General features: G+C 49.5%; 1 protein-coding gene across 7 annotated transcripts in view; it reads left to right on the top strand.

Moving 5' to 3' along the window:
- Positions 1–20079, top strand: part of LOC142560352 (uncharacterized) — a 262537-nt gene that overhangs the window by 143396 nt on the left and 99062 nt on the right. For 6 of the 7 annotated variants that reach the window (XR_012823349.1, XM_075672385.1, XM_075672382.1 and 3 more), the window contains one exon: positions 8906–8990. The gene's annotated coding sequence lies outside the window, so the exon portion shown is untranslated. Of the gene's footprint in view, positions 1–8905; positions 8991–11318; positions 11401–20079 lie in introns of those variants that run through there. The other variant, XM_075672394.1, reaches the window with a different exon arrangement.

Genomic DNA, 20079 nt, shown 5'->3' with positions numbered 1-20079 from the left:
GGGGCAGGATCGAGCGGCATTTCATTTCAGAGCACAGTTCACTACAGTCTTTACTCCCCACCATCGCTGCTTCCGGTTATCACAGTTTGCTGCTTTGTTTATTATGGTATTAAAACGTTGCAAACAAATGTATCTCGTCTGCATCACCACGACGTTAAATTGATGTCTAAATCAAATGATGTGACAGGAATTGAATTCTTACTACTGTGAGCACTGTTCATTACTGTTCTCATCTTAATCTGTATCAATACCGTCACCATTAGGCACGTCGCTGTCTTCTTTCTGGACAGCGCTAGAATAAAACTGCTGCCTCAGAAATGGAGAACTGTTCATATACATACTATACTATTTTCCTATTCGCTGCCAGACTCTTCGAAGTGTCTGCTGTGGCTGGGAGTTGCCATCATTAACGCTTACGATACATTGACTGGAATGGCCGACAGTGCTGCGTGCAATGTCTGCGGCAGCGAATAGAACGTGGAACGTTTATTGTGTCACTGTGCTCGATTTTAGTCGCGAAAAGGCACTGCCCAACGCATTGCGGCGACCGCACCATCGGCCGCTGTCCGTGCTGTCCCCATCGCTCGTCGATCCATAAGGCAGTGAAGGCACTTTAGTGCTTCGTGGTGATGACGGCCTTGCGATGAACGTCTTTGACTTTGTGGCGCCGTGCCGCACGTGCTCTCTCTCGGCCAAATCAGTTGATGCTGGCAACGTGTTCATTGAAAAAAAAATAATCTATTCTTGTTATTTCCGTGGTAATAAGATTACTAGAAGAAGAAATGCTTTAAGTTTAGTGTTTTGAATTTCCCGCCAGAACAACAGCGCCGGCATGTCAGTGAAACGTCACGGACTTTCGGGTACCTTTCTCTTTTTCTTTCTTTCTTTCTTTTTATTTGGGAAGTTGAGCTTCCGTAAAAGCTGTAGGAATTTGCTGAATTGAGTCTTTGGCTGTTTTAGGATGCAATGTAGTTCACCTTTCCCGATAACAAACAACTAGGATCGAGCAGGTAGCGTCGAAATCGGTGATGTCATGGCGTATACTGGTACGGAAAATTCAAGAATGACGTCGTCACCCGTGTTCCGTTTATGATCATTTATTTGCAAAGCCTCTTCTCACGGTAAGAGTGGCTTTCTTTTTTCTCTTCTCTTTTTCTTTTCTTTCTCTCTCTCTCTCTCTTTGTTCTTGTGTGGGTGTGTGCTGCAGTAGAGGAGTTGACTAATAAAGCTCAAATATCATTTTTCCCCTCTGTTCGTTTGGGTGCTACCTGCCTGTTACCGAAACGTCTCGCGATTGGCTCCGTTCGCGCCTGCTCGGACCGTCATCGCCTCGCAAAATAAGCGTTGGCGTATACAGACGTCCTGCCGCATGCGCCGCTGATTGGCTGCAGTACCTTTGTGGCTGGAACCGAGAAATCGACCATGCAGCGAGCGACTTACCCCTATTAGTCGCTTTTCGACCATCAGCGGCTAAAGGAACCATTCACGATCGTCGCTGCGCGACAAAATTGGTCTTCCAGCATTCTTAATCCCGTTCCACGTGAGTTCCACAAAGTGTGACATTTCTTACAAATACGTTGCACTTACTCAGCAATCTTAAGTGAAACTCTATTAATAGTGTTACACAGCAGCAATGGCGAGAAGATATACAGACTGAAGGAAATACAGGGGTGGTCGAAAGTTCCAAAAGTAACAGCTTGCGCGGGCACGTTGACTTCGTGTCCGTGTGGCGCGTCATGTACCGGATAAGCAGAGCCCCCAAGGTTCTTGTGAAAAGGGTACGGGACACTGTCTCTCGCCAACCACAACTTCCGAGTGCCAAAATTACTGCAGGAGCTCCGCAACTTACTTGAGAGCGAACGTTGTCGAACACGCTGTGGCCTGGGGACTTTGGACCACCCCTGTACCTGTTGACGCTCAATGACAGTTCAATTCATTTATTTATTCAAGTACCAGGAAAGCCCGAAAAGTGTTACATATGGGGAGACACTACCACGAATAAAACAGGGTATAGCGTTGTTTTATGTTATTCCACATACGAGCGTTCCACTGCGCGATTCGCTGGCGTGAATGCCGCGTGAAGCTCTCCTATGGAGGGCATTGACATCCAGTGAGACTATAAAGCGCGATTCCTACACTATAGCAACGTTGTTACCCCAACTGCACGAGGCCCCGGCGCTCCTTTTGTGCAGTCGTGCACGTTAACGGCTATGGAGGTTGCACGACGTTACCGCGGGCGCCGGCGCAAGTGTTCTAATAGTACTACTACTAGTAGTAGTAGTAGCCTCGCAGTGTGCAGTTCCTGCACCCCGTACGGCGGAGCATTTTCTAAATATCGGTAGCAGACCTTGAGCAGTGCCTCTTGATGGCTCTGGTGTCGTGGGCGAGGGAGAAACGTGACGCGGAGGCGTGACGCTGGGCCCCACCCACGAAAGCTCGGCGAGTCCGCTGTCCTTGAAGGCGTCCCGAAGTCAAGTTCGATGAACGCTGCTTCGGACCTGCACCCCCCTCTATAGAGATGTGATGTATCCATACGCTCGATCTGGATACCGTAACTGCGCCTGGGAAGCTGCGACCCAGGAACGCCGCGGTCGCGTGCTTAAGTGACTCGCCGCATCTGGAGAAAAGGCGGGGAATGCGGGAGATGAAAATTCAAGACGATGAGCAAAACGTGAACAAGGTGGATGCTGGAGCCTTTCTTTTTTTTTTTTTAAGTTTTAGGCTCCAGCATTCACCGTGTTCACGTTTTGCTCATCGCCGCATCTGAGCAACTTCTCGGCATAGCTTAAAAAGTAGGTACCCGTATGTTCTACCCCGTACCAGGAGAAATAACTTTCGTAGCAGAGCTGACGATCGACCAAGTTGCTTGACGTCCGGCCTGGCTAATTCACCCGTTACGAAATACTCAGGACGTGTTCTTCTTCTTGTCCTATACGCGTTTCACTGCGCTACATCCATCACGAAGAAAGAGCTGCGTGAGGAAAAAGAAAAATTAACATAAATGGTAGGCACCGTAGTGGTGTACTCAGAGAAGCCCTTAGCCTGTCCGAAGAAAGCGAAATCCTGCACCAGTACTGTTACGCAGGCTTGCGCGAAGCAACACTAGGGTATTTCACCCCTTTTTTACTCGTTTTGCATATGAAGGGGCTCGGACAGCAGTGTCTCGCCATGATGTGTACCGAGCCCCGTGCGCATGCTCAGTCCAGCTGGACTCCTCCGCGCTCGAATGCGGAACGACGGCGCACACCGCGCGGCTTGCTTTGTGCGCACGTACCGCACCGGGAATGCCCACCCCGCCCGTCTCACTCGTAAATGTTGGATAATCACAGGATGCGCGGAATGAAAAATGACGCCGCTCGAACGTGCCGCAGTACGAAGAGAAATGCGGAGGAGGTGAAAGTTTTGGCGAAGGTGGTGGGGTGGGGTTGGAGAGAGAGGTATACAGAGTGGTCGCGCACGCAGTGCTTTCGAGGAAGGGTCGCGGGGGGAAGGTGCGGAAGATGGGAAGGAACGAAGGGGGTCACTGATTGCCCACTTCGCTTCACGGACGGACGGACGGTGCTTACGCGCGAGCCGACTAGTCTTGGTTCTAGAGACGCGACAGCGGCCGCGGCGGTGCAGGTGCAACAAAAACGCTAAGGGAGAAGACCGCGGGGCGATAAGACCGGCGAGCGGGAGCGAGCGCCCGGTCTTCCGCGCGCGCGCAGTCTGTGTTAGTCCGGGGCGATTGCTCGGTCATTAGGATGTCAGATCGCCCGAGGAGGAGGAGTGCCGGCGTCTGGAGGCGAAAATGCGCGCGCTGCGCAGTGCAATCGCGCTTGTATAAGGCGCGTGCGGGCGCGTTTGACTTTCGCGTTGCGCGAAGATTGAGCCCAGTTCCTCCTGGAGCGAAACGTGCCTGCTCTCAGCCTTCAGCGGTCCCCCCTCCCTCCCTCCCTCCCTCCCTCTCTCTCTTTTTCCCTCACACACACACACACACACACACACACACACACACACACACACACACACACACACACACACACACACACACACACACACACCCCTGCTGCGTTCCTCCTCTGCTAGGGCCCATTAGCGTGCGCAGGATGATTTGCGCCTCTTGCACGAGATAACTGCGCCCGCTTGAGCCGGCGCCGGAGAGCCTCCCGCTGTCTCGTATATAGATGTCGTGCAACGGCGCGAAACGGATTGCGGCGTTCATTCTTTCTGCCGGCTCCTCGTTGTGTTTGTGCGTTTGTTTGTGTTTTTGCGTTTGTTTTTGCGTGTTCGTGTGCGTGTCCGGGCCGTCTGCGGTGTTAAACGAAACACAGTTGCATGGCGTGTGCTTCGAATACCTTTTCGCTTGCTGCGGGCGGCCGGTGGAGCCAGTGTCGATGTACTCTTGACGGCAAAGGACGGATGGATGCACAGAGGCTATAGAAGCAGCCACTTCGTAAATGGTTGACCTGGGGCGGTGGTCGTGGCCTCCGTGGTCTTATTTCGTGTTTCGTTTTAAGTACCATAGCAAGGTTGTCCTTACCTTAGGGTAAGCTTACTTCCCATGAGCGAATAGACGTCGCCACAAAAATCACGCGAGATAAAATTCAGCTTGGACGCTACTCTGTGTTTTCTTGTCGCCTTGGCGCTGCGAGCCCTGGTATGGTGATGATGATAATGATTTAATGGCATCTCCTATGAAACGGGGCGGTCACACACAGTAACCTGGCCTGCTCGATATATGTAGCATTTTTCCATAAACCTCCTTGCAATGGGTAACCAGTGCCACCTACCATACATCCCGCGCCGCACAGCTGGATGCTGCCATGCTATCCACAGAGAGAAATGCGTTCGCTTCACGCGCGTTCCTGCGGACCCTCTAAGAATGGCCGCGATTTTGTTCTCCCGCCGTGCTGGTGCAGTGGTTATGGTGTCCAGCATGCTGATCACGAGGTCGCAGCTTTGGTTCCCGGTCGCATTTCACTGGGGGCGAAACGCAAAAAGCGCTCTTGTCCCGTGCATTGTATTGGGGGCGCGTTTAAAGACGCCGTCGTGGTCAAAATTTAATCCGGAGTATCCCCCCCCCCTCCCCACTACGACATGCCTTATACAAATCAAATCGTGGTTTTGACAAGTAAAACCCCAGAATTCATTTCTCATTCGCTCTTTCTCGCTCTCTGCATGTCTTTATTTATTACGATCCGACTCTCTAATCCCTGCCTTTCGAGTTCCTTCCATCGCTTTTCCTCCGACGCCCGGGGCGGCCTGATCGTGCCGGACCGGCCCGCGTCCGATGTCGATTTCGCGCTCGCGGCGAAATTCGCATTTCCGATGAGGCGGTCCCGGCGCGCGGCGTGTGGCGACCGCTTGTCGCGCGCGATAAGGTCTCGTTCGGTCGAGCAGCCCGTCGTCTGACCCAGTCCGCGTTCGTATTCGCATCGAGCGGCGTTCGCTCGAAAGGCCTGCTTGCGGTTGCCGCCGTGACTTCTCGCACGGGTTGGTGCATAGTTAGAGAAAACGAGAGAGATGCTGCAGATGGCTGGTGTCTGGTACCTCGTGCAGCGTGTCGAAACTAACCAGTACTAAGTAAATGAATGGTTCTGAATAGGTTATGCCGTGTGATCACTCCTTACACACAGGTACTTGGGGCTGCTTCAGGTAAATATAGATTCACTAATAAAGTTCTTGTCACTGTCACTCATAGTGTCAGCGTGTTGTGGCTCGAGATGTCCTTCATATTTCCTCATTATTCAGTCAGTCGCTGTGTCTCCGACTCAAGGTAAGGCAGTGACCTGGAATCCAGGTTGTTTATTCTTTTACTAGCTGCCCCCTCTCTTTCTTCCCCCTTTTCTTTGTTTCCCTCTTTATATTCACTTGCAGCCTGCCAACGCCATCTAGAGAAACTTGAGCCAATCTCTTCCGCCTTCTTAACACCTTCGTAACAACTCGTGGATCTGCCACCTGTCCGTCTCTGAACATGTTGGAGTCTAATGCCCCTCATACTCTCCTTCCTCCATCCACTTTCATTTCCCGCTCCCTGTCCCTTGACGACGCTGCGCCGTGCTCCCTCAAAGCTTGCAGAATTAAGCCTCATGTCCTCCTATACGTAACTATCATCTTCGTCTCGCATATCATAATGACGCGCGCGTCCGGCGTCCCGATTAAAATACCACAGCGCTAACGATTAAACGCTTGCTTTAGGGGAGTCGCCAAGCCCTCCGTCAAACCTTGCTGTCATATAGGTTGCGCTTGTATGTTTACGTTCGTTGCTTCGTTTCAATGGATATAAAGTTAAGCGAAATTAAACTGTATGCACTACCACAGGTATACCTTTGTCAGCACATACAGTAACTCTAGCAGCAGCAGCAGCAGCAGCAGCAGCTCCGCCGCGACGCCAAGCGGCGGACGCGCGCACTGTTGGAATGCAGTCCCACCTCGACTCGACTTCTTGTCTGGCGCTCTCGAAGCGCGTGTTTCGAATCTCCGTCGACGCCGCGGGAGCAGCATTCTTGAGTAAACGACAAGGCAGAGACAAGCACGCGAACTCCCTCCGGCACCACGACCCGTTTGGCGTGGCGGGTCGAGCGGCTCCGAACGATCTGCATGCGCGCGTTCCTCGAGAGAGAGACGCCCCTGACGCGGCGGCGGGCGGTTCGGATTGAAGGTGGAACGCGAGCAGCCCTTTACAGCGCTGTAGCCAATGGGCAAATACACGCCGACGGCCATTCCTACTCGTGTGCGTACACACATACACACTTCGAGCCCCGATGACGTTTGGCGTTGCGGGCTTGTTCATTTAAGGGAGGCTACAGAGCGAGACTAAGCGTGTTTCTTGGGAGACCATCATTTGCGCATGCGTGGTGGCTTTGCGCGAGCGTTTAAGATATTGTTCTGCAAAGATAAACCTCTGATGATGATGATGATGATGATGATGATGATGTGTGGTGTTTTATGGCGCAAGGGCCAGGTTTGGCCAAAGAAGCGCCATGACAAGTGGTAATGTTGACGATGTATTATGAATGGCGTGCACCATGAATTCCTCATGGTAGATGTCACATGGCTGTAAAAGGGCCTAAAATCTGTAGCTGTAAGTGGCGTAGAATATATAGTTGCTAAAATATTGACGGTGACTAGGCAGTGATGTGGGCTATGGCAATGAGCTGTCGTTAAAACATTATGCAATAAATTGACACTGATACCAGAGTTTCAAGAGAGCCCTTGAATGCAGGGCTGTTAGTCACGTGCTAAAAATTGCCTGGCCAAATGATTTTCAGAATGTCGGTTTCGGCTAAAAAATCTAAGACTATTTGCAGTTTAAAAAGCGGTTCGTCACTGTTCCTCTGTTCCTCTGTAAACCTCTGTTCGTAGTTTCCTTTCTGTGTGTCGTAGTGTCCTTCTTTTTTGTGGTCGTTCCATCTGCGCTATGCAACCTGATGATCGTGACCCAACAAGCCCAAATCCCCCCCCCCCCCTCCAATATCGTAGATAAGTTTCTACTTCGCAAAACAGGCTAAGACAGACGAGAAAGAGCTACTCTGAAGAAGTAGACACAAATAAATGAAAATGTAGTGAACGTAACAACTTGGCGATAAAGCATGCCGGGTAAAATTTATGCGGCGTTGCATAAAAAATGTATTTCAGAACTCCAAATCGTTCATTCATTTTGTAGCCAGTGCTTCATTGTGGCGTGACTCACTTAAATGTACTACGACTGACTGCAGTGTATGACTCATTTCGAAATCATACTTTCAAGTGAAAGTATTACGCGGAAAGGCAGACCAGCATGTGTTCTGCGAGACCGATGATGGATTTACGACTTGGCACTTTCATATGACGATCGGCATATATAGAACCTACTGCAAATCTTACCTTGAATAATGTGCCTGAAGGCTACCGGTAACCAATGGCAATGTGCTTTGTGCCGCCAGTTTGCTGTGGCTGACCTGCTTGCTTCATTCATCGTTTATTTATTTGCTTGCACAGATGCTCTCAGTAATTCAGTTCCGCCAATACTAAAGTCCCTGGACCTTTTTCGAAAGCTCTCCTGGAGAAATAAAGAACTAAAATAACTAAAAACAACAACAAAAATCTATAGAAATGCGATTGGACAAGGCGTGTGCATTGAGAGGTGAAACATGACGATGAGGACAAAGGATCTTTTCAGTAACTGCTTTTTCAATGCCTCGAGTCAAGTGTTGCGCAGGCACTCGATCACTGCGCACATCGCACAATCGGCGAGTGGCACATAAACGCAATTTGTGAGCTCTATATTTACAAAACATCTTTTCTTTCTTTTTTTTTCGTTCCGAACGAAGATGGTTCAATCTTGAAAGCAAAGCAAGTGCACAACATTGACATAGATTAGATCCTTGATTGATGAGGCTTGGCCGTAAAAGGCTGTTCCTTGCGTCATGTGGTGTTCAATGCACCTTATGCGGAGAGCGTTGAATGTCGGTCAAGGCTCTTGGTTGGTCTAGAGAGATGGAAAAGTCTTGTGGAAACCTGTGCTAACACGTTTTGGTTAATTAATTAATTAAATTGACTACAAATAATAATTTTAAATCATGCTTGAAGTAACCAGAAGTTTGCTCACCGCGACAGAGCTCTTGTTTTCAAGAACCGACGCCAGCCATGACTGTCATCTATTTTCTGTCCTTCTCAGTACCCTTTCTAAAGAGTGTTTAGTGCCGTTGAGGGTTGTCGTTGGAGTTGAGATAAATAAAAAAATGGAAGAGAAGCTATTGCGAGAGAAATGTTGGCCGTATTCGCAATATGTATGGCGGCAAAATTTACAACAAGGTTACTTGCTGTAAGAACTCGTTCATTTAATTTCCGTTTCCGTATATAGTGCGCTCTGTTTCTTGGCGAGTTGAATGAGCATATATGCTAACTACGAACGCTTTCTTTTTTTCATTGTGTCTTGCAGAATCCGCGATGGAGTCATCCCAGCGTCTTCACCGCCACCCGGTAGACGAGACGTGATGACGGAGAGGGCGGTCCTCATCATCAAGGTTAGTCCATACAGCCGCGAAATGTTAGCCGGTGACGAAGAGCCAGGGGTTGTGTTGCGGGCCCACCGGAGGTCAGGGAGTCCACAAACGCCTGCTTACTGCGCAGTTGGTCGCCGGTAGACTCTGCTGGAAAATAAGTTATCGCGGCCTTATCGTCGTTTATATTAGATTGCTTAGCTTTAGATTGCTAAGGGTGCCGTCAAAACAAACTGGCGCCTACAGAATTTACTCGATTGAACGCGCCTTGTCAGTTATCGCGCGAGCGCTGATAAGAGGGGCGGGGGAGAGGGGGTGACGAGGGGCGTTGCCCACCGTGTTTAGATTGGAAAGATGTTGACCCGAACTTGGCTCGTCTCGACTCGGCAACTCTTCGCAGTCGCGTCTTCAGCGCAAGTGCTTGACGATGCGCAGGCCACGCCGCGGTCTTTGGTTGCCAGCGGTCGTGCTTGCTTTCATGTGCTACATTTTCTTTCTTTATCGGTGCTTTGCTTGGTCGACTGTGTAGACAAGCCGCGTAACGGGACATCGTCATGTGTGTAAAGCGGCGCCGTTGTCGGTTTCAGGATAAGAAGAGACATGTTCAAGCACCCGAACAGCCGCCATGTGATGCGTATACGAGAGATATTTAACGAGTGTATTGATATTTTTGGAACACCGGTAACGCAGACGTTGACGGCAGCGCTGGTGGCGGCGCCTTGTGGCACTGAGTTCAGTAAGCGCGCAATGCTAATATATATTACAGTGTATGATATAGCTGCTGGCGCCAGGCAGTCGACGGCAACGCAATCTATACAGAGTGGCTCAGTTCGCTCCTTTCGAGAAGAGCAACATAAAATGCAGTAAGGTTACTGACGCCTTCTGCTGGTACACATGCCCAAAAGATTGCTTTTGGTAGTGCTCTTGCTGCCGTGCCAAGTCTGCGATCTTGCAGTACTCCGTAAACTGCACTGCGTGTAATACGGACAGGTTGTCCTTCTTATTGCCACGTTTTGCGGCGTTTGGCCCGATGCAGCAGGTCTAGGACATTAGGTAATTCGAGAATAACACTACAGCGTAGAACTGCGATACCGTAAAAGATACACTGTGGGAGCATGTCCGTATCGTTGAAAAAAATAAAGCACGAGAACGGCCCTGCAGAACCCTTTCAGTTTCGAACATCCGTATAACAAAATTATTAAGTTGTAATCAAAGCGCAACTTACATTCTGGAAAATCCCAGCCAATTTCACCTGAGGATTTAGGTTTGCGGATTGCATCACAGCGACGATCACAGCGACGACGAACCCGCAGCGTGACGTGCTCTAGGGTCTCTGATGCATTTGGACGCAACACCGACCAATCCTACCGGCGTAACCGTTCTCGAGAGGCGGTAGTATACTCCTTCGAGACAAGATTTTAAAAGCCTCCTTCCGATGCATGTCGTTCGGACGCGGCTGACAGCTGTGAAGCGCACTGTTCATGTATTTAGAAAGATGAGGAGCACATCCTCGCGGTTATCTTCGGTGATGTCTGGGTTAAATTCGCGAAAACGCGGTACGCCCTCTTGCTAGAGTCTCGCACCAAATGAACCCTCGAGGAGAGAGAGAGAGAGAGAGAGAGAGAAGTTTAATGATATGAAATGCTGAGAGGTCGGCCTGAGGTATATTCCTCTAGCCAGCTACTCGGCATTGGGGGAAGGGGAAGAGGGAAAGAAAGAGGGAAGAGGTGCATGATGGGTGACGATGACGATAGAAGGAAGGAGTAGAACATATCGCAAGCAATTTGGCATGCTCAAAGTCTGCAATCCAAGCCCGTTGTTTTTAAAAAGTTCAGTAATGCCTGAATGGCCTTGAAACCCGATTGAGGATCTGGCCAAGGGCCTAAAATAACGTCCTCCGACAACGGTGCGCTGTCGAGACACGTAAGGTCGTTGACCAACCTTTCACGCTCTTCCACGTACTTAGGGCAGTCACAAAGCACATGACCTATAGTCTCAGGCACAGTGCACACCTCACAGTGTGGAGACTCGGTGCGTCGCATGAGGTGCACGAAACTCGCGGACTCAAAAGCGGGGAATCTCAGCTGCGTGGCCGTGCGGCCCTCTCCTTCAGAGCACCTTTCTTCTTCGCTGCCGAGAGGGGCCGAGCGCCGTCTCTCTAGTCGTGCGTATACACCCCGTGTTTGCTAACTTCGGGGACTCGTTCGCAGTTGGCAGAAATCCCAGGTTTGTACTACAACCTCAACGAACGCCCTGGCGCGCGCTCCGCTGCGATACACCGACGCGCCCTTCGTCACATCTTGGCGGCTCACCGTTGGTCCCGCCGCTGTCAACGGTCTGCCCCCCCCCCCTTTTTTTTTTACCTTCTATCCTTCAACTCAATCGCGGAGGAAGCGCGCAAGTGTTGTTGTCCGAGCACCGACGGAGCTGTTTCGTAAGTGAGCCTACGTTTCCACGTCCGCATGCCCTTTCGCTTATACCTTTCCTTACCCGAGTTTCGGCGGTGAAGTTCCAACTTCGTAGCTACAAGCGCACGTTCTGGGGAGTTCAGCGGGGGGAAACAATGGAGGAACGCCAATGCTAACGGATTGCATTCCGATCTGAACGAACCAGTGACCCCACCGAATGAATTTCGGGAAGTCTATTACGAATGAACATGGCCGTAATACGAGCCAAAACTTTCAGATATCTGTGAGGTCATACTAACGCACGGGTGTTCCGTCTCGAACGAGCAACTCTAAAAAGAGACACGTAGCGTGGGTGTGTTAAGCCGGTAAGTCTGCGTTTCTTAAACGGCGATGGATAAAAAACAAATATACGAGACAGCAAAATCTGACTAAACCAAAACGGCGTTGGTAGCTCGGCTGCAATTACCGGTGTGCAGCCCCGAGTGCCAACAGCGCGGCTCGGTAGCGGCGTACGGGTGATCGAGCGTGACGGGAGTTTTCAGTAATTGCGCACTAATTGCGATAATTTTTACCTGCGCAACGATTAATGCGCGCTAGCGCATATTGATCGCGTCGTTACTTTGAAGCTTAGTCATCTGCCCAACATGTCGGAATGCGCCGGAGCTACCCACGTTGGTTTCCGTAGTAACACGGTTATAGCCACCGCAAAACAAGTGGGGACGTCGGCTGTATGTTTCTAATGTTTCTGGAAGCACAAAAAGCATTCAAGTCGTTCACATTTTGACGGCACTTTAAATACGAAAATGGATTGCGGACATGCGTGAAATTGTATTTGATCATTATTAATATAAGATTGTTACGAGATTGTTATGTAGGCAAGGTAACAAAATTTTAGCCGGAAGATTTACGCATTAGACTCAGCTGGTTGATTAGAACGCTTGGAAAGAGCAGTGAACTGTTTATTCGCCATTTTTGGTACCCACGTATCGCTGCGAAGGCTCGATAATGCATCTACTTCAGCATGATATCCTATAGCACGCCGTTCAATATCGAAACTTTAGGCAGCTGACCTCGGCTGGAAACAAGGAAACTCAGAGTTCGCCGACGATGCGTTTTCCTTGTTTTAATTTCTCCGTGAACAACGCTTCTAAAGCGAAACGTACGTGAGCGCTTGAGGAAAGAAAGGGGAAGGGGGGGGCTCTAAAGTGTTAGTGCGTTTGAGTACATGTAAGCACGTGAGCGTGTTTTGTTGCTCCTCGAAGCTGCTACCAAGTTTCTGAGAAGTAATTATCACCGAGTGCGCGCCTAACGCAATCCGAGATCGCGACTAGTCCGAATAAACGCCGTTTAGGGGAAATTTTTCGCAGCTGCGCCAACTCGCGCGGGTCATGCTTCTTCAATTCCTCTTACGTTTCTTTACTCCCGCGCGGTCGCTCTATGTCGCGTTCGGGAATCTGTCGTGCTAATCTACCAATTGGTGAGGTGTATTTAGCGAGAACGTTTATTCTTGTTGTTATTTTTCCTCCGTTCGTGATCGCAACAGACAGAAAAAAAAAAAGGAATAAAGGCCTGGTTTTTTTTTTCTTCCCACTTTTTTTTTTTTTTTTTTAAGCGCCCAGCCCTATGTTCGGAGAGCATTTCTGTTCTCTTTCGGCGTGCGCTCCACAGAGGTTTGGCAGCGTTTCGGAATTTACTGCGAACGTGACTCCTTCGGCGAGCGCCGGGTGCTTAAAACGGTCGTCGCATATTTGGAATACCTGCTGCTGCTTCTTCGTACAAACCACAGACAAAGAAATTTAAAGAAAGAGGGAAAGAATAGAAAAAGAAAAGAGAGCTAGAACAGCAAGGAAAAAGGCGCGTGAATACGGAAAGCTGGCGACGTTTCGCACGATTTATTACCCTTGTCCTTGCCACGTGCGAAAGTTGTTAAAATCGTCACCTCATCGAAAACCATTGAGCACGCGAGGCGCAAATGCGTTGACAAACGAGTATACGAGGCGATGACTGCCACACGAATAGCGTCTCTCGGATAGTTTTGAGAAAGCATCCTCGGAGGAATACCATGGACTCTAGCTGGTGTTTCTACACTGTACATTCGTTGGCTGCTGACTTGACTATCAATGATTCCATCTGGGTCACCAAGGTGTGAAGAAGCTCTGTCGTACCGCCAGCGGTTTCTTGTTCGCGATTACCGAGTCTTGTTCGTTTCTGGTTGTAGTGGCTGACAGCCCTTCCTCTGGTACTTGCGATTGCGATAAATGAATCACATTACCGTAACCTGTTGTGCGTGTGTGTGTGTTGGAGAAAAGGGGGGTTCGGGTGTTGCTTGAAGGCAACGCAAACGCCGTTAGTTTCCTGCTCTAGTAAATAAAGTGCCGTTATCTTTCAGTGGATTTGCGTAGTTAGTTTGTTTCTTTTTTCTTTTTTTTAATATCTTTTGCGTTCATATTTCTGTCCGGCGCCTTCTCCCTCCGTCGCGACGTCTGCGCCTGTTGCCTTTTTTCAGACACTTTGCCTGAGTCACGCCGCCGATTGTAAGACAGCTGCGCACACCATGTCTGTATGCTATAGGTCTCAAAAGCCCTCGAGTTGCTTCCCCCCCCCCTTTTTGCATAGGTTAATTCATGAGGGTCTCTGGTTGCTACTTCAGTCTTCCCTTACAGCCGGCACGAAAAACCGTAGCCTTCATATCCCTGTCTCTCTCATTACGCGTTGGGTGAGCGTAATTATTTTGAACAACAAGCAGGAAAGCACACAAGATGGGGTTCTCCTCTGTGGGCGCGTGCTGCTATGGGAGTAAATAAGCTCGAGGCCGAAAGAATCGCTCTCTCTTTTTGTTGTCGTTGTTTCGTCATGTTTCGCGTTTTTTTTTTCGTTTATTTCATCGGATCCTTCGGCGCCATTTCTATTTCGCCGCCTTCCCTTATAGCGTGCTCGGACCCCCCCGCCTCCCACTACGCGTATCTAACCTCACGCTTCTCGGTGGTGGTATTTTCTCTCGCGTCTACGAAACGTAAGGACGCCGTCCATCGTCAGCCCCTTCGTATAGGGACCGTGTATGCCCCAGAAAAGCGCTCGCATTTCACCTTCACCCTTGCATGCAAGCTCCTTCACCTCCAGCTGCACCTTTAATGATCTCTCCTCGCAAGCCCGCAAGGCCACGGTCGAAACAAATCGTCTAAGCGAAGTCTCTCTCTCTCTCTCTAACCTCGTCCTTTTTACTTGCGGATCAGGTCGTATATGGGCCCGTGTAGACACTGCATTTCTCGCAGCTGTTTGTGTGTGCGGGTGTCGTATGCACGCCTTCGCCGAAGCTTTCCTCTGCATCATTTTCAGTACGTTTCGTGGTCGTCTGTAACGCACGGCCGTATCAGTACTGTGCAGTGAACGTTAAAACCCGAGCTCGTGCATGGCCAATCCGGAGCCTAGTCCGCATCGCAGATTGCAGGTTCGAACACCACCGTGCAGTCCTGAAAACCGACTCGCAGCGTTCATTTCTGTAACATGTTTATTCCTGCTGTATCGCCTCCTCTTCAGTTTCTCGCACAAGCTGACGCTGAAGTTGTGGATGTTTGACGGCGTTTGTTCTAGTTTAGTCAACCTTTTATCGGTAAAGGCGCATACTACCAGATGCTCAATATATACAAGGCAAGTTCCGAGACCTTTTCCTGCACCGGAATTCCCCCACTACAAGAAAGCGCGTTATTATTATTTATTTTTTCATATTTTACACAGAATCCACTCTATTACCAACACACAAGTTGGGGATCCCCCAGCGAAAAAGCTGTCGCAGACAGCTTGACGGGACCTGGGGGCCTTTGCAATCCTTTGACATTTTTGACGTGCCGGCGCTGCAACTTCGACGCGAAATGCAAGGAAGTGGTCTTGCTCATTAAGGGGAACGTCTGGCGCGGGCCCAACTCCGATGCCGGCTATTCAAATGCATGTAAATTGCAGGAATGATTTTCCGAGATAACCCCTGGACCGATATTAAGGAAACCCGTTGCGTTTGAGGGAGAAAACTAAATTCTAGTGATTGTTGGAAGCGGAATTTTGATTTAGGGCCCGAATTTTTCAAAAGTAATTTTCATAAAGTGGTAAGGTTGAAAGAAATAGAAGCACGCAGTTTACAAATTCTTGGCTCTGCACCAAGAAAATATATCGCAGTTCGGTAAACTGCGTCTGTGAGAGCATCCAAGGGCGGACAAGTTGGATATGTCAATTGGTATGTTATGTGAATTTCTTATATTGTTTACAAGGGTTTTGCAGAAGTTTCCTTAAGATCGAGCCATGCACAATATATCAATTTCTTCCGCTTTAGATGTACTATTAGGCTTAGTTTACATAATTGCGATATCATCTTTTTTCTTTATTGCTGAGTTGGAGTTGTAAACTTCATAGTTTCGCTTTCTGAAAATTTTGCGATTTCTGCCAATTTTTATTAAAAAGTTTGGCTTCCTCAGTCAAAAATTTGCAACCAACAATCACTAAATTTTAACTTTTATCATTTTAAATGCAACAAACCTCGTCAAACCCGGTGCAGTGATTGGTGAGCGATTTCTCTTTTCCCGTGTATTTAGATAGGAGCCCCCGAGCTAAAGCTTCCTTTTAAACAACAAGGCTATGGACGGAGGCACTGATTAACTTGGCCAGCTTGAAATTCGTCATACTCTTTCTTTCTTTCTCTTTAGATTCGCACTGTAAGAAGTTCGTAATGTAAAACAGCTGGCCCATATACAATTTCTGGCGAATGTTCTCCGCTAGAAATCAGCCTTTTCCCGACAAGCGTAAAGAATAGCGTTTTAGAGAGACGCGTTATCAGTCTAACCCCATCCGTATATTGGAGCTGTGTAGCGTCCCTTTAATTGACGAGCGTATAACCTGTCTTACAACCGTGCCTGGCTTCTATTGAATAAATGCGTTGCCTGGTCTGCGTGCCCAGAAACTCGTTCGTGTTCATTCGGAGTTCTCGGTCCTTCTCTGCTCCCCCCCCCCTCCCTCCCTCCTTCCCTCCATAGGAGCTGCATGCGCGTGAAGCCAGGTGTTTTTTTCGAAGCGTGTCTTGGACGCACACGTTCGCTTTCCAGCGCTAGTGTGTGCGAAGCGTGGGTATTGGCTTTCCCCCTTTATTCTTCGGGACTTGATTTCACTACCAGCTCAGTTTATTTACCTGGAAGTCCGCGCGAGGTATCCTGTCTATTGAGAACCGTGCTTTGTTCTGCATATAGTATACGCCTCTCGTATAGGAACGCGCAACGGAGAAGCGCCTTTCCCGCCGTTCGAGAGCCTCGTAAAATGGACATATAGATGCATTTATATGCAGACTAGATAGGAAGATGCGCGAACGGTATGGCGGTCTTCTTGAATACGCTTTTCATCGGCGCCATCTGGGGAATTCCGGTTCGCAGCACCTCCTTCTTTTTCCCCGGAAAATGCGATGTATGTATTCTCATATTCTCGAGGAAAAAAGACGTGCGATGCCATTCAAGTGGAGTTTGTGTGCTTGCGATCGCATGTGCTCCGTGTATGATACCCCACGTTCGCGCGATGGCGTCTTATGCTTTACGCCTTCCCGATATTGCAATTATTTCTAGGCTACTTCTATTGACGGTTGATTAGCAAATGGTATGGCTCCCTTCCTCTCGATGCACTTGCTGTTCACGACATTTACCGACCGTCTGCTTTCATCTTCAGAGAAGCGTCTTTTTGCAATTTCTTTTTAGTACAAAGTATTGAAGAGAAAAGATTTGTTCATTTCTACGAAATGGCCAGTGCGTCGAGCGTGACCAGGTTCTAGCTGTGCAAAAGGGGGGGGGGGGCAGGGTGATGCGGAAGACAGGTACGTCGTACGTACTTGCGCGCGAAGCGTCTGCAATCATCGCACGTTTTAGTTCTGTCAGGCCGACGTAACTTCGGACGTGGCTGTTTTTTCTTTTTCTCTTTTTTTTTTAGTGCTGCGCCATTGATACTTGTAATATTTCTGATGTTTGGTATTTCGGTGACGTGTCTTAGTTCTTTCGGGCCAGCAAATTGTCACGCGTGAGTGGTTTCGACACTGTGTTTCAAACAGGCACAGGAGCAGACGCTGTGTACGAGAAGCGGATCACGTGATGTTCTGGGCTGAGCAGACGGCGGCGCCCTGACGCGTTCAGCTTGATTCCATGGCGTATTGCTGGGACCAGTGGTTCAGCACTTGTACAATTCGTTGAAGAAATCGCAATTGAATACTCATTGTCGATTACTAGAATATTTCTCGATGTTGCTGGAAAGAGTTTCTTACTAATAGGGAGTCTAAAGAAGAAAAAAAAGAGGGCTCCAAAGAGTTGCGACACGCGGATAGTTTGCCGCGCCTGGCAGAAATGGTGTAATTTATTATCCTCCTAATTTATGATCAACTTGAAACTCGACTGTATGGTTCGAAAAATGCCCGCCCTCGGCGGCTGCTGTCTTGCTCGAGTGAAATCACGCGCGTCATTTCTTTTTACTGCTTCTCGTAACTATATAGACACATTTCGCAGCGTGCGGAAACTTAAAAATTATGATATCGCACTTTTGCACGCATGCGCAGAATACTTGGAAAATGTAGAAACGTCAGAACCGGTATACTGTGGCGTGTGAATGAATTTTTGCTGCTTGAAGGCTGAAATGATTCGCACGCTGACACCTTCCCTCTCAAAAGTGAACCAGTCTGCTCTCAATGCACTACCCCGCAGGGGCGTCTGCGTCAGCAGGCGTTTGGTGTGTTGCGACACCACGGACCCGAGCACACGAGGGTTGGACCCTCCCGCGTGTAGCCGTGCGCGGCTTAGCCGTGTCCGGGGAAAAGGGGATCCTGGGGGTTGAGCCAATGCCGGGTGTTTGGACCTTTACGGCCCCTCGGCGGCGGCAACACACCCCTTTGGCCTCGGCTTCACGTAGACGGCACCCCCGGACTGACCCACCCGGGGGAAATCGGTAGTTGCCTTTTCCTGTCTCTCTCTTCCTCTAATCTTCGTCTTTCTCTCACTTTTTATCTTTCCTGTCTTCTCCTAGCTTCCACTTACTTCCAATTTTTCCAGGCAGCAAGGGTTAACCTTGTGTGAATAGCCAAACTAGGTTATTTCGTATTTGGTTATAGTGGTAACGTACTGCTGGCGTTTGCAGGCCGTGTTTTACGGATCCTGCAGCGTCCCCTTGTAGGACTCCACGGTGGGTGGCTGGCGTTACTGCCGAAATTACAATCTCTTATGGCTTCTTCTTTCCCCCCATTACCTGATCGCTCCCTCAAGAGGGGGCGCACCGATGATGTCTTTGAATTTTTTGCCCGCCAAAAAGAAACTTTTCCTCGTTTCCATGTAGTGCACTCTGAAACACCAGGCAAACCCGTGCGAACAATCTCTCCATTCCTCGTGTCCAAGTCTCTTACCCAAGTTTTTGGTACAGGTTATAAAGCATCCAGGATGGCAAGCGGCGATCTCCTCTTGGAGCTCCGCAACCAGAAACAATATGAAAATCTACCCAATCTAGTTTCATTTGGTGACGCCAAAGTAACAGTAACTCCTCATCGTACCATGAATACCACCCGTGGCGTAGTCTCCGATGATGATTTATTGGAGCTGACTGAGGCTGAGCTCTTGGAGGGCTTCAGCGAACAGAATGTCATAAATGTCAGAAGAATTAAGATGAGGCGAGACGGAAAAGAAATTGCGACCAAACACCTAATACTCACCTTCAACTCCAGTGTCCTGCCCGAGTCAATCGAGGCCGGGTACATCAAGCTTCGTATAAGACCGTATGTGCCGAATCCCTTGAGATGTTTCAAATGCCAACGTTTTGGCCACAGCTCGCAGAGCTGCCGAGGTCGCCAAACATGCGCCAAATGCAGTGCCCTTGAACACGCCACTGAAGCATGTAAGAACTCTCTACACTGTGTAAACTGTGACGGGGACCACGCCGCGTACTCGCGGTCGTGCCCCTCCTGGAAGAAGGAAAAAGAAATTGTGACTATAAAAGTAAAAGAGAATATATCGTTCAAAGAGGCACGAAGGCGGGTAGCATACCTGCCAAAGAAAACCTTTGCCGATGTGGCGCGTCAGGGGGCAGCGTCACAACGGCCTCCGGCGGCTGCCCGACCCACAGTCAGTGAGTCGGCAGTCACGCAATCTGCCCCCACGGTGGTTGCAGTTAGCGCTGCTCCGCCAACCGAGCAGACGGAGCCATCGACCCCGAAGGTGGGCGCAGCCGAGGCTGCCCCAACCTCCGAGGCCCCCTCCAGCGCTGGCAACGGCCAGCACAGCCAAATCCCTCAGGGAGCCCCATCGACCTCCGGGCTGGTGGGCGCAGGGGTCTTGCCCTCTAAGGCGGGACTCCCCCTGAAAACCTCTCGCTCGCAAGAGCACGTGTCCGGAGCCTCACAAGAGGCAATGGACACTACACCTGTCCCCAAGGCGCACCAAACGCCTAAGGAGCGTCGAGAATCGCTCGAACGCTTCAGAAAGAACAAAACACCTATTACAGGGCCTCGAAAGGGCTCTGTAACCTAAGGCATCTTTCCGTTTCCGTACACACAGCACTAATTTACATTAAATATGGATACACAAATCATACAATGGAACGTCAGAGGTCTCCTTAGAAACCTTGATGATGTACAAGAACTAATCCACCAACACAATCCAAATGTGCTGTGTTTACAGGAAACACACTTAAAATATAAACACACAAACTTT

This window comes from Dermacentor variabilis, chromosome 10 (assembly GCF_050947875.1).
Source record: "Dermacentor variabilis isolate Ectoservices chromosome 10, ASM5094787v1, whole genome shotgun sequence".
Taxonomy (NCBI): domain Eukaryota; kingdom Metazoa; phylum Arthropoda; class Arachnida; order Ixodida; family Ixodidae; genus Dermacentor; species Dermacentor variabilis.
This window is presented reverse-complemented; position numbering and strand designations above follow the sequence as displayed.